The sequence below is a fragment of the Meleagris gallopavo genome, chromosome 2 (assembly GCF_905368555.1).
Source record: "Meleagris gallopavo chromosome 2, MGAL_WU_HG_1.1, whole genome shotgun sequence".
Lineage (NCBI taxonomy): Eukaryota > Metazoa > Chordata > Aves > Galliformes > Phasianidae > Meleagris > Meleagris gallopavo.
Genome location: NC_139405.1, coordinates 105,077,567 through 105,091,751, shown reverse-complemented (window position 1 = coordinate 105,091,751; position 14,185 = coordinate 105,077,567). Strand labels below are relative to the sequence as shown.

At 46.1% G+C, this 14,185-nt stretch overlaps 1 protein-coding gene across 9 annotated transcripts in view; it reads right to left on the bottom strand.

The window, feature by feature from the left end:
* EXTL3 (exostosin like glycosyltransferase 3) overlaps positions 1-14,185 on the bottom strand; it is a 136,245-nt gene that overhangs the window by 83,830 nt on the left and 38,230 nt on the right. For 6 of the 9 annotated variants that reach the window (XM_085218282.1, XM_085218278.1, XM_085218279.1 and 3 more), the window contains one exon: positions 10,647-10,712. The exons of the other annotated variants lie outside the window; for them this stretch is intronic. The gene's annotated coding sequence lies outside the window, so the exon portion shown is untranslated. The remainder of the gene's footprint in view (positions 1-10,646; positions 10,713-14,185) is intronic. 9 annotated transcript variants of the gene reach the window in all.

The window sequence follows — 14,185 nt, the reverse complement described above, 5'->3', positions numbered from 1 at the left end:
CTGCGGCCATCCCTGAGAAGTCAGCTTACTGGCTACTGTATGGGGCACTGACAACCTTCTCTCTGCCAATCCAAGGCCAAGGCAGTGCCTAAAACCAAGCAAATCTGAAACCTGACCAAAGAAGCAGACAGCCAGTGGTGCAACGCCAACATTACACGTGCTGTTACCATCTGCCACTGTGAGGAGATGTCAGAAAAGTTCTGGGGTGGAGCCAGCAGATGTTTGCAGCTGTATTTCATTAGCCCTTCTGACCTCCTGCCTTTGTGGGGGCCCCTATGTGCTCACTGCACCCAGCCCTGGCTCTTCCCATGCTGCAGGTTGTTTCCTTTGCCATCCAGCTCACTCCTGCTTCTCCAATCTACTCCCTGAGAATGAAGGTAACACAGGAGTTAAAATAATGCACCTTAACTGCATTTTTAGTGATAGAATCAATGGTGGGATTTTTTTGCTCAAAATTTCACCTATGCCTTTGGCTTCTAGATAAATGAGTAAACACTGTGACATTATTAAATGCATCCATTGCATGCCAAACAAGTCCTGCAGAAATCTATTCATTTGCAGTATACCTCATCTTGTTGACACCTTCCAATCAAGGCACTTCCAGACAAGAACTGCTGCTCTGTTTTAACACACTGCAATGTGATGCAGCTGCACTGACTGTACCTGGCTGCTGTTCTGGGGTCCTTCCAACAAATGCTCATGGTTTTGGAGCTCATTTGGCACATCCACCTCCCCATGAGGACCCTGCAATGCAACATACAGCTGTGCTTGGGCTGACAGTCAGGAGGACAGGAGCCAGCAGGAGGTACCCTTCTACTTTCCTGACACCAGAGTTATTTCCTTCTTTATGATAAGAGACAGAGCCCATTTTCGGCCTTCCCACACATATCCATAGCTGCGTGACTGCCAACTCTTTTATCACTTCCTATTGCCCTTGATTTTCTTAAATTTTGCCCAAGGTTATGTTCAGTAAAGGTTTCTGCCTCAAAATGCTGCACTGAAAACATTATCACAGTCACACCTGGAAACTGCACCAAAACCCTTCTTGAAAACGCCTGTTTTCCGAAGGGCAGCCCAGCTGTGCAGAAGAGCAGCAAATTCTTGTCCGCCTCCCTTTGCAGGTGTATCCTTTAAGTTGAAGGACTTTTTGCCCCTATATGTTATAACATATTTACAGACAGAGGTACTAACCTCTCAGCCTGCCCTTCCCAGCTCCTCTGTTATCTTTTTGCAGCTGCTCAGGGGTGGCTGACAGCTCCTATAGCCAGGAAACGTTTCACACTTCAGAGAAGCAGCAGTTTCTTATAGGCAGACTCTTCCAGATCATCCTTCACTGAGCCTAATGACTCTGGAAAGATCCCTGGGGAGGGAACACTGCTGCCAATGAGCTTCATTAAGTATCCAGCGAGAATGAGCAAAACATTTTTTTTTCATTCTTTTTCCAAGTTGGCTCTAGCACAAAAAACATCACAGAGCATATGCTGCCTAAACAACGTGCCCACAATTCCTGCCCTTTTTTTGAAGCAAGGTGGCTGTAAGCGAACACAACTATTTCCAGGGGAGCAACTTGATTTGGGAAAGCACCATAATACAAAGGCACTGCTTTTCTGATTGCCCCACACATCATTTTTCATGGGGAGGGGGGGAGGTGACCATCCTTGGAGGTGTTCCAGAATCACGGAGAGGTGGCACTGAGGGATGCAGGCGGTGGTGGTGATGGGATGGGTTGGGGGTTGGCCTTGGTGATCTTGGAGGCCTCTTCCAACCTTAATGATTCTATGAGAGACAGCTGAACAACTGCAAATACCTTTCAAACACTAACACTTGAGACTTCACTTAGGATGTGGTTCTGCACTGTAGCTCAGCAGATCTAATGGCATCTTGCTGCAGAAAAGAGATCTCTTCCCCTATTTCCAAAGCCTGTGTCCTCGGTGAGCTGATTTGGGGAGTTAGGCTGGGAAGAATCAGGCACACGTCAGCACAAAAAGATCAGTGGGAGCACAATGCTGGGAGCTGAACCTACCCTTGCAGCATTGGCTTGACAATGTATCAGTTCAGCTACAATGCACAAGTGCACTCTAAATTTAGATAGCTTTCTAACTATAAAGCCGTATCTCACATCCATTATTCCTCTCCCAACACAGGGATGAGCTATTCTATTATAAATGCTTTGATATCACCACAGAGCTCTCTACCCCACAGGAGCAGACATCAATTGTCATTAAAGCGGTTTCCGTTTCTGAACGGCGAAAAAAACGGAGACAAAGCTAATGGTGGTGACGGACAGGTTGCCCAAGGAGGGGAATGATCACAGGTTTAGGAGGAAAGGGAAAAAACCTATAGATGACTTCACCTGGACTCAGGCTGCTGCTCATTAATGCTTCTGAGAGTCACTTGACAGGTGATGACCTACACTGCTCCTGGCTTATTCACTTATCATCCATCTCAGACAGCACCAAATCCCTTCCATGTGCACAGTGTAATGGGAATGCTTGCTCTGAATAAAACAAAGAGGAGAAACAAAAAGAAAAGAAACAACAAAACTGCAGGCCTCAATTTGCCTGAGAAAACCACCAGAAGACTCAGTGATGGCATCATGCACTGGGTTTCACCACTCACTTCCCTCAGTTGCTCTGCATTTTCACCTTCCCTGCAAGAGGAAAGCCTCTCTGAGCACAAACTCTGGGTTGTGTGGGCAGAAGACACGGTTGTTTCCTCCTGTTGATATTTCTATCTACCCCCCGTTGGTCTGGGATTTCTCACAGAGCTTTTAAAAAGCTTTTCCCATTCAGGATTTGCTCCACTTTAAGTTTCTGGAGCGTGTGAACTCTGTGTTCAAGGCAGACACAGACATCCTTCTATTTCAGATATTCTGCTTCAGCAGCTAGCAGCCAACTTCTGTCCCAGTTTTTTTTCCTAACTACAGTTTGGAGAAAAAAAAAAAAAAAAAAAAAAAGCAGCCATAAACCCTTCTTTATATATACAAGGATTTCTTACTGTACCGAAATAAAATCCAATCAGACAGTAATACATCAGTGCTATCTACCAGGGCTGGCAAGGGTGAAGTTACTCTGTTCCCACACATCCTAATCTGCTAGTGTCACTTACAAAATAAAACTACTACTAATAATAAATAAAAGCTCCTCTGTCAAAAGGTTAAGGGCTGAATACACAACTTGCTGAGAAAGAACAAAATCCGACTTTGACCAGAATTACTGAACCATCCCATTTCAGGATGAATATTTTGTCAATTTATAGAATCATTCGGGTTGGAAAAGACCTCTAAGATCACTGAGTCCAACCCCAGCCCACCCCACCATGCCCACTGCCCACACCCTCAGTGGCCACATCTCCACGGTTCTGGAACACCTCCAGGGACGGTGACCCCACCACCTCCCTGGGCAGCTGTGCCACTGCATCATCACCCTTTCAGAGCAGAAATGTTTCCTAACATCCAACCTGAACCTGCCCTGGTACAACCTGAGGCAAACATCTTTCATCTTTTCACTGCTACCCAGGAGCAGAGGCCAACCCCCACCTCACCACAACCTCCTTTCAGGGAGATGCAGGGAGTGCTGAGGTCTCCCCTGAGCTCCTCTGCTTCACTGACCCATCCCAGTGCCCTCAGCCATTCCCCGTAACATTTATGCTCCAGACCCATTACGGCTTCATTACCCTTCTCTGGACACACTCCAGGACCTCAATGTCTTTCTTGTAGTGAGGGGCCCAAACTGAGCACAGTACTCAACGCGAGTCCCACAGTGCATAGTACAGATGAGCTATCACCATTCCTACAGGCTACACTGCTTCTGATACAAATTCCCTCCTGCTCCATCATGCAAAAGATCAAGAACTGTGTTTACAGCCCCACAGCCAGCAGCAGACCTGATGAAGCACCTCACTCTGCATCTCAAAGGTAGAAGCATATAGCAACAGAGACACACTTCAATAGCAAACCCAAGAGTATCGGTATAAATTAGTTCCCCGGAGACCTAAGGCAGGCTTCCTTTCCCTCTCAAAGGCATCAGCTCTGCAATGTCTCACAGTGAGGGCTTTAGGCAGAATTAAAAGGACACTAAATCTGTCTACGGGAAAGAGAGCAGCTGGATCAGCACAAGATGAAACAGAGGATTCAGGACGAATGGGAAGAAGTGTGTTTTCCCCTCCTTAGGGGCAGTTTCAATGCAGCAGTGCATTCATCTTCCACTTCTCCCAACTTAAAACTCTATTCTGAAAGTGCTCTTTTAAGACTTGAAGTACACCTGTAAGAGCTGCATCATCCAGAGCAGCAGCCACAGCTGGACATTTGCACAGAGGCTTGAGGCACTGCGCAATGCTGCTGAACCCATTCCAGGTCAGCCACCCACACCCTGACTCTTGTCAGAAGTGGAAATACTAACAGGCAGGGTCATAACCTGGCTCTTCAGTGATGATTATTAAAGATTCATGTTTCCAGGTAATTTTTCCTGCAGGACTGTCTAAAAGAGGTCCAGGCTGAAGCTTGCACATAGAAGCAGAAATGAAACTTCCGCCCAGTAATCTAAAGGAAGGCAACAAGAAGGGCACAGACTCCTTAGCAGAGTCTGGCTACCATTATTCAGGCAGCTGCTACCCAGTTCTTTCCCATAATGGAACACAGAATATCTGAACTTGGAAAGCAGCCATAAGTATAATCAAGTCCAGTGATAGTGCCATGACTTAGGGGAGGTTTAGGTTGGATATTAGGAGGAAGTTTTTCACCCAGAGGGTGGTGAGGCACTGGACCAGGTTGCCCAAGGAGGCTGTGATGCCCCATCCCTGCAGGCATTCAAGGCCAGGCTGGATGTGGCTCTGGGCAGCCTGGTCTGCTGGTTGGTGACCCTGCACATAGCAGGGGGTTGGAACTGGATGAGCATTGTGCTCCTTTTCAACCCAGGCCATTTTACGATTCTATGATTCGCAGGACAAAACCATTTCCAGAAGTGAAAAAATTTAATTACCTTATCTTTTTATAAGATAACAACATTGATTCCCACTCTTCTTCCTTTGATTTACAACAGGAGGAAGAAGGAGCATGAAGAAGGGAGGAACAAGCTGTTTAAACAACAACAGCTGTTACATCAATGCCGGCATAAAGGAGACACAAGCATCCTGTTCTTGTCAGGGCTGTCGCTGTTTAAGTAAGACTCTGCCTTTTGAAGAAGACTTTATAACCTCAAACACACACGTTCAGCTTTATTTTCTTCCTAATCAGAAGTCAATTATCCCGCTGAGTAATGACAGAACAATTCCACAAAGTAAATCCTTTTCATATTGAGGCCTTCTGTGATCAAACTGCACTGGAAGCATCCTCAATCACACAAAAGGAAGAGGATTTCACTCGTGCTTCCCTTATCAATCCTAGGCGCCCCTCTTCAAACTTCCCAGCAAACCTGCAGCGTAGCAATGGCTCCAGCTGACAGCATGAGATGATGTACTTTTATCCAAACTGAAACTTTACTACTCAATCTTTTATCAAGTCTGAGGCTATTCAGAAAGTGTTTACCTCCAGCTGTCTATAGATTTTACTCACAGAAGCAAATTAGCGCTTCTGGCAAACATTATTTAACTTGTTCCCCGCCTCGCAGTCGTTACTATAGTAATGTGAGACTCCTGGAGAGCTCCTTTAATACTTTTTTAACCACTTTGAAATAGCTTTGTTATTAAATAACCACTGGAACATCTTTCTATCACAGGCAAGGTATCATCTGTTTTCAGGTTTTGTACTTTCAAGTATTCTTGTTAACAGTCTGCAACACCACTCCAGTCCCAGGTGCCAAAGTCCAGACATACAGAAATTACTTCCAATCAGCCTTGGAGACATGAGTAATATTGCAATCAGGAGGCACTGAGGAAAGCCAAAGAGCCATACGTCAGTGCTACAGTACCTGGGGTGCTTGATGGAAGACAACAGAGCAAAGCAAAGCAACCATCTGACTACGAGGAGGACCTCTGCTGGGTCAGGTCTTTGGCCTCCATCCAGCATTCAAGATCATCTATTATCCATATGCAACATCCTTCTGGCAACATCTGGAGGCAATCTGGACTGATTCACCTGGTCAGGATGCAGGTTAGAGCCAAGCTATTCTTCAGTTTGCAGGGAAAGCCTCATGTCATCCTACAGTTATCTATGCTTATGCACTCCAGCTCTTCTCTACGAGACACAAGTCCTGAATGATATCTCTGTATATTCTGTATATTTCTCCTTTTTAGGATGGAGGCATAAGAGGAGCAGAAGAAACTGTTCTACAGCTTGTCCCTGTACCAGAGACAGCATGGCAAATATGGCTGGCAAACCTGCTCAGACACTGTCCCAGGAGCAGCTCAGCAATGAGCCCAGGAAAGAGCTTGGAGAAGATCAGCTGAACTTTGTGATTTAGTACTGAAGGAAAAAAAAAACAAAAACAAAAAAAACAACAACACCAAGAGGATAGGAAGGATGGAGAACTGCAAATCTGCATACATTTTAGCCTCACTTGAGCTCTCTCCTCTTACTGACTGTGGAATTCAATGAGAAATGTAAGCAGAAAAGAAATAAACACACAAACAGTGACTTATTCTACCTAAGTACAAACCAATTCCTTCAGGGGAAGGGAGAGGAAGGGACTGATATTACAGGCTTAGCAAGCAGGAGCACTTCAGCACATACAGCTGGCTTTGTCACTGTGTCACAAAGGCTCCCTGTTACCACTCCACCATTACAGCATTGTCCCATGCAGCCTCAAGCCCAAAGTTCAATGGCTGTATTAAATGAAGAAGTAATTGGGCGATGGCGTAAGTTGGCTTCTTGGAGCTCCCCATTCAGAGCAGGGATCCCAGCAAGGGCACCAAACCATTCCTTGCTCCAAGCAAAATGAAGACTAAAACTATGTGCAGTGTCTCCACCACAAGCTGTTTTCCCGTGCAAAGCAGAAGTGCAACACTTAAGTCAGCATTTTACAAGCCCTTTCCATGCTGGCCATATTATTCAGTCAGTGGAATACAAGGACAAATAAACAGAGAGTGTTCCAGCACTGTTCAGGAAGAGCTGATCCCTTGTAGAGATTGACATCTGGCACATTTGCACCCTGTAAGGACAGCCTAGCCAAAAATAACATCAAATCCTACAAGAGAAACACTTATTTGGCTCTTTGGATCTTAACCACATTAAAAATTACTCTCAATTTACTATCTCACTAAACTATACCTGAAATTGTCACTGTAGGCTGCCTGAATGCTGCTAAGCTAAATGCATACAATTTCACACATGCATTTGTTAAAAGAACAGTGAGAAAGAACTGTATTACACAAGAAGAGCCCTGATCATCCCATGGCTTCTGCATGCATCTCTCCTGCTCCTCATGCCATGCACATCCCCTGTCCAAGGGAAATCCACTTCTTGGATGCCCTGGGACATGGAGATTCGCACTGAATACAGGCAAACATTTCTCTAGATAGGTCACACAGCTGTGACTCAGTGCCGAGGAAGAAAACTGTGACTTGAGAACCTGACTTCTCAACCTGACCGCAGGGCAGGACCTCAACCACACTCGCCGGAGCTGTGATTCACCTTAGAGTAGCACAAAAGCCATGTATGTGAGTCAGGGCTGAAATACAAAACCACAGAGCTGGCTCAGCCCCTGGCACGTCAGTATGCAGACCATCACTGCAGACCTGGGGCTGCAACGCTAAGATTTTAATTGTGTTGTATTTCAGTTCTACTTTTGGGAAGCACAGCGCTAATAAAATAAACAGTACTTATGCAAAGCACAGGGGATGGAGGAGCACGTCTCTTCCTGGCAGAATCAGTACCTGTTTGATGACACAGTTCTATGTTTATCCAGATAAGAACTGTTCTCTTTTCTGATACAAATTTCCCCTCTTAACCAATGGAGGGTGGGAGAAGCTTTAACATCTGAAGCACTCTGTGTCCCTGTTTAGAAGAGGCAGTGCAGGCTAACAGCCATTTAGTTTCCTGAAATTGCTGCAGGATACAAAGATATGTCACATATCCGGGCTGACAGCTTCAGCACAAAGGCCCACAATATCTGCCAGGGCTCTTTGTTAAATACTATATTGTCCTAGTGACTCAGTGCACTGGAATGCATCACGTTTATTCATAGCTTTTCTGATAGTCTTTAGATTAGGCACAAATTTCTGCCTTTTAGAAAAAAAAGATATCTATGGCTTATTATTATGTGGAGCACACAGAATTCCTGGCCTCTTTTCCAGGGTGATGAACACAGCACTGAAACAAAAGGCCTGGCCCCCAAACCAAATGGCTCTTTCAAGCTTCTAACAAGTAAGGTTCCAAAAACATTCAAGAGAGGAAAACCCAGATGTGCACCACAACCAGAAGTTCTCGTCAGAAGGAGAGGGCAGAAGAGCAGTGAAGACGGTCAAAGTCACTGAACGTCTGTAATGAAAATAGCTGAATCAGCTTTCAATCAGCTTTCCATCTTTCAGTCTGGAATACTAGTGTGCAATACCAAACCACCCTCACTTTGTGCTCTTAAGTGCTGTTGTGAGCAGACAGAGGGCAAACATAACCACAGTGAGCCCAGTGCTTGCATAGGAAGCATCAACCACATCCATTTACAGCAAGGGCCTGCAATACTGCCTCCCCAACATGTAGCTTTCCTGCCAAGTCACGAAGCCTCAGGTGATGCTTGAAGAAAAGCTTCCTAATATTCCAACCCCAGCCCAGTTATATAGACATTTAGTGCACAGTCTTGAGAAACAATGACTTGTTAAGGACTTCTTTGAAACAGTTCTTTTGCCATTCTGATCGATGGCAATCAAAGACAGAGCCTGTTTCCAACATCTCATCTGTTCCATCCCTCTGCCATTTCCTACTGATCTGAATTCATATACGCAGACTTCTTGCTTCAATCACAATCTTCTGCCCTACAAAGGGACTCCAGGCCTCAAATCCTTGTCTCCTACTTCTTCATCAGGCTTACAAAAGCATACCTGGTTCTGAAGGTCAGTGCTGAGCCTGCCATACACAGCATCGGCTGAAATAAGTGTTCTGCAGGCCAAATTATGCCCTTGGGGAAGCCTAGGCAGCCCTGTGGCCTTCTGCAGATTGCACAGCTGTCAGGCTACAACTTACAGAACTCTCCTTAAGATACGCGAGGAGAAAGAGAATTCAATGATATTGACTTATTTTAGCTCCTGGAGTCAGCGGATCTGACTCTAAACACACTTGGGATTAGATCTGTCGATTATGACCATGGGGCAGCACTGTCCAATAGCAGCATCACTTGTTCTTCCCACGACCTCTCTGCTACTTTCAGTTTTAGCATTCCTCACGGCGTTTGTTGCAGCAGCCACTGTGCCAGCTGAGAAGGGAGTCCCCACTGTGTTTGGCACGTTACAAAAGGTGCCAAAGGTAGAAAGACCGTCCTGAATTCAGAAGCAAACAGCTAAATGAATGGTGCATAAGGTAGGAACAGATCATCCGAACCAAGGACATCAGACATGTCTCACGACACTTGCCAGAGGTGAGAAGATAAGAAGCCACACATAAGAAAGCTTCTTTTTCCCCTTCTTGCACAGAAGCACAAGCATTATCTGCCCTGCCCAGGATGTTTTTAAACCACCAACCTACTAACACATTCCAGTTTCCAGGGGCACAAGGATTTCCCCTTGTCCTTTGTTTATGAACACCTTCAGTTCTAAAATTCACCATCCCATCCTTAGGAGAGCAGCCTGCTAGGGTCATTAGAATGAAATTAATTGTGCAGTGGTCTCAGCCATCACAGCTCCCACTCTCACCTGCTGTGTCTGCGCCTGCATTTTACATCCAAAAGCTGAGAGTCAGCTTGCAGATGCCTACAGTAGGCAGTTAACTATTTCAGCCTGGCTGTGCACCAGACGGGCCAACATGTTCCACTTAACCAGTATGTATTAACTGAAGTCCCTCACAGTAACAAGTTAAACAATACTTGTAGACACCTCATAAAGCATAGGCTTGTTATTACAGCCCATTAGTGCGCATGCAAGATATTTTAATGTGTAAAAAGTCCCCATGAAATAAGAATTTTCTCCTTTACTTTCAGGAAAAAAAAAGCCATCCTTGCCACGTACTAGGCAGTGATTTCCAGTTCTTTCTTCATACCCTTTCCATCCCATAAGTCAAGTCAAGCCTCATTTAACTGACTTCACAGCATGCCTCTAAGAGAACCCCTGCATTTGAGCAGGTTGCTCATCCTCTCTCATCGAGTTCAGCAAGGCTGGAACAGAGCAGGTGAACTCTTGCTCTCCTGACCCCAGGGCCTCTTCTGCTCGGCAGCACAGGAAACCACACATGACACATTATTAAATTATGTGGCAACGCCTTCAGCATAGATTTCCCACAGCCTCCAACAGGTACAAGGCACAACTGTATTGGTTCTTTGTTCTGCACACCACTGGAAGTGGGGTACAGGCAGAATATAGCACTTTGGATAAAAGGAGCTAGAACCATCAGCTTCAATTTCTCTCAAAACAAAAGTTAAGCCAAAGGAGTTTGTATTTCTATGGCAGTGTTGTCCAAATAAGCAGAGTTAATGCTCCTCTCCAGTGAAGTCAACCTGAAGACACGACGCAATGTCACAACAGCAGGCATTACAGAAAGTCCCATCCTAGAAATGTAAGGTACTTACTGGAAAAGGTGATCAAATAGAATCTGTCTCTCCTCTGTAGCCAGCTGTCCACTCATTCACCTGGATCTTATGAGAGAGAAAAAAAGGCTGTAAGTATAGGCAAAGTGACAGATCCAAGAAGCAGGCCAGCTGAGGAAAGCTGGGCAGATCCTCCACAACACTGAGCTTGAGAACTAAGAATGCTGGCAAAGCTCAGAGCACTGCTGCAGTGCCTGAAATCAGCTCTGGACTGCTTGCCTCCAGAGGCTCTCAGCAAGGCCTGACCTGATCCAAGTGTAAAGCAAGATATTTATGTAAGAGAATAGCACCAATAGCTACAAAAATCGGCTGCTACAGAGAACCATGTCTGTTTGTGACACACAGTGACCACCAAAAGCACCATGACACATGTGCTCTGCCTATTACAGGGGAAACAAGAACTCCCTTAGCAAGATGCAGCCCAGAAGGAACCTAAGGGCTGTGATCCAGCAAACACTGAGGAGTGCCTTTAACAGACACACTGGTTCAACAAACTGTACCCCTGTAATAAGGGGCCACTCATCTTCTGCTTAACCCCATTGTGATCAAGCAAAAGATTACCCAACGGAGTGGAGTTATGATGCAAAGAGAAGTAAAACACATCACTAGCCATACATGTTAATGTGCATCACACACAGACCAACTGTGCTTCAGAGAGACATTAAATCCACACTCAATTAACAGAGACCCCTCTTAAGATGGGCATTAAATAATTCCCTACTATGCACGGAGATAACTGGCCACTTCACAGAAATGGAACAGGAACCTCCTCATCTCCCTGCCAATAAAATCTCCATTCAGACTTGCCCTTAAAACAACAAGGGGTCAGTGAGGAGGGATGAGGGGCAGGAGAGTCACTACTGCTGCACTATTGTGTGCTTATATTAAAGACTCCTCATCAGAAAATTACTCGAAATGGATGTTGTTCATGTTTATCAATAACAGAGCTAATGGTTTTTATGTAAATGCCATTACTCTCAGTCAGATCTGCACAGGACTCAGCCCCATCTCGTCTCGTGAGCGACACCGCTTCAGGCAGCCAATCTAAATGCAAATTATAATCAAATGGCAAAACCAGGAGTTCTCTGGATGAGACCAAAAACTTAAAATTAAAGACAAGGCGTACTTATTTTGAGAGAGCATCCCTCCTTGTCGTAAACACAGAACACCTGCTGGGCTCACATTGCTTCTTCAACCCCAACATACAGAAAAATTCAAGCCTAACTTGATTCTCCTTTGCAGCCCTCCTATTTACCTACAGAGCAAAGAGCACCATTTGCAGGGGATGTGACTCTCCTTGGCGCAGAGCTGGAAGAAGAAGGTGGTGCTGTGGGATGGGTTTTCGGAGGCAGAGATTTAGAGCTGCTGCCAGCACGAGAAGCGCCTCTCTCATGGCATAAAAGCTTTTCAGAAGAGCACTTAAATCACAACCCCCACCTGGAGGATATGTCAAACGGAGCGCTTTGTCGGCACTGATTACAATAAAGCACTAATGACAAATTTGGTAATAAATAACATTAAAAATGGCACTGTTTATTAAGCAGAACGCACAGAAGAGAAACTAATGATTAAAACAAAGGCCAGAAATCTAACAACATAACTACTGCACAGGTCTGTGAGACAGCCCAGAGGGGACTGGCTTCCTGGCAGCAGAACACCAAAGCTCCCACTCCCCAGAGGTGGACACGTCCTCAGGGGGACGCAGCCAATTAGCGATGGCTGCTGACGTGCTCGTTACACGGCCTCAGTGTTTTGTATGGTTTGGAAGAGCAGAACACGGGAATATTCATAGAGCAGAACTTGGCTAATTAACGTTAATGACTTAGAGACCTCTTCTGCAAACAGCTGGATTTTGTGGATCAGGCGGCGAGCGGACACACAGTGCTGGGGAGCAGAGAGAGAATGCAGCTCAGCGGGCACCTGGCTGCTGCTTCAGTACTGCAGTTAATGATTTATCCTTGGGCCTCCATGTCCACGAACGAATGAACGCACAGCCTGTAAATAAAGCACCTCAGCCTGTGCACACAGCCCAGCTACATCTGACTGCTGGGGTTTGACTGCCTGTCAAAAGAGGTATTAAACTCAAAACCACAGCCCTGCTTGCCTTCCCCCAGAAGCTTCTCATGAGGACTGGCATCTCTGAAGTCTCAGTCAACTCCTCTTCTTTTTCCACAGCTGCTTTGACATAGCTTGTGGTTAAACAATTACTCACAGACCCATTGTTTTCTGCACTAAAATAAGATACAGACTTTCAGTCCTTCATCACAGCACAGAGCTGTAAAGGCTCCTTCCTCCTCTTCCTTCAAAGCCATGGCGAAGCAGCACAGCTACACAATCTATCTTTGGCAAAAAGAGCCCCAACTTACAGCTTGTTACCACATCAAGGCCCACCTGGAATCAGCACAGAATTGAGTTAGAAAGAACACATAAAAGCCACCTGCTCCCACTCCCTGCAATGAGAAGGAACAGCTCAGAGCCCATCCAGCCTGACCTTGGCTGTCTGAAGAGGACAAGACACCCACCACCTCTCTAGGCAACCTGTGCCAGTGCCTCACTACCCTTATTGTAAAGATCTTCTTCCTTAAGTCCAACCTAAATCTCCTCTATTGTAGTTTGAAACCATTTCCCCTTGCCCTATCACAACACATCCTGGTAAAGAATCTGTCCCTTCCTTTCTTACAGCTCCCTTTTAAGTACTGAAAGGCCACTCTCAGGTATCTCTGCAGCCTTCTCTTCTCCAGGCTGCACAGCCCCAGCTCTCTCAGCCTCTCTTCCTATGAGAGGTGTCCCATTCCATGGATCATTTTTGTGGCCCTTCTCTGGATACGTTCCAACAGGTCTGTGTCTCTCCTGTACTGAGGACTCCACATCTGGATGCAGTGCTCCAGGTGAGGCATCACCAGAACAGTACAGAAGGGCAGGATCCCCCCTTTATCCTGCTGGCCACACTGCTTTGGATGCAGCCCAGGTACAGTTGGCATTCTGGACAGCAAGGCTACAGTGCTGGCTCACGTTCAGCTGCCATCCATCATTACCCCCAGGTCCTTTTCGACAGGGCTGTGCTCTATCCTTACATCCCCAGCTTGTATTGATAGCAGGGGCTGCTGTGACTTCAGGTGCAGACTGCCTCAGGAGGCGGTCGCACGCCTACTGTGAGCTGTGGGGAAAGAGGAAAAAATAGGAAAAAAAATAAAAAGGGAAGGAGCCCTTCTAAAACAAGTGCTTCTCTTCCCCTATTCACACACCTCAGTGCTGCAGATCACAGCCCAACCCTGCAACAGATGTCCTGCTGAAAGCAGCAGCACTGCGAAGCAAACAGGCGTTCAGGCACGGCGACTCAGGGAATGCTGCTCCAGGAACGTGGTGCATCGGGGACGGTGCTGCTCAGCCACCCGAGATTTCACGCACAGTCACCACCATAATCTGATTTCACAGGCGTCTCCTGACTTCAGCTGTCAAACCACAACCGCGGCCCATTTGCTGCAGCAGCAGCGCGCTCGAAAACCAGAGCTGTTCCTGGA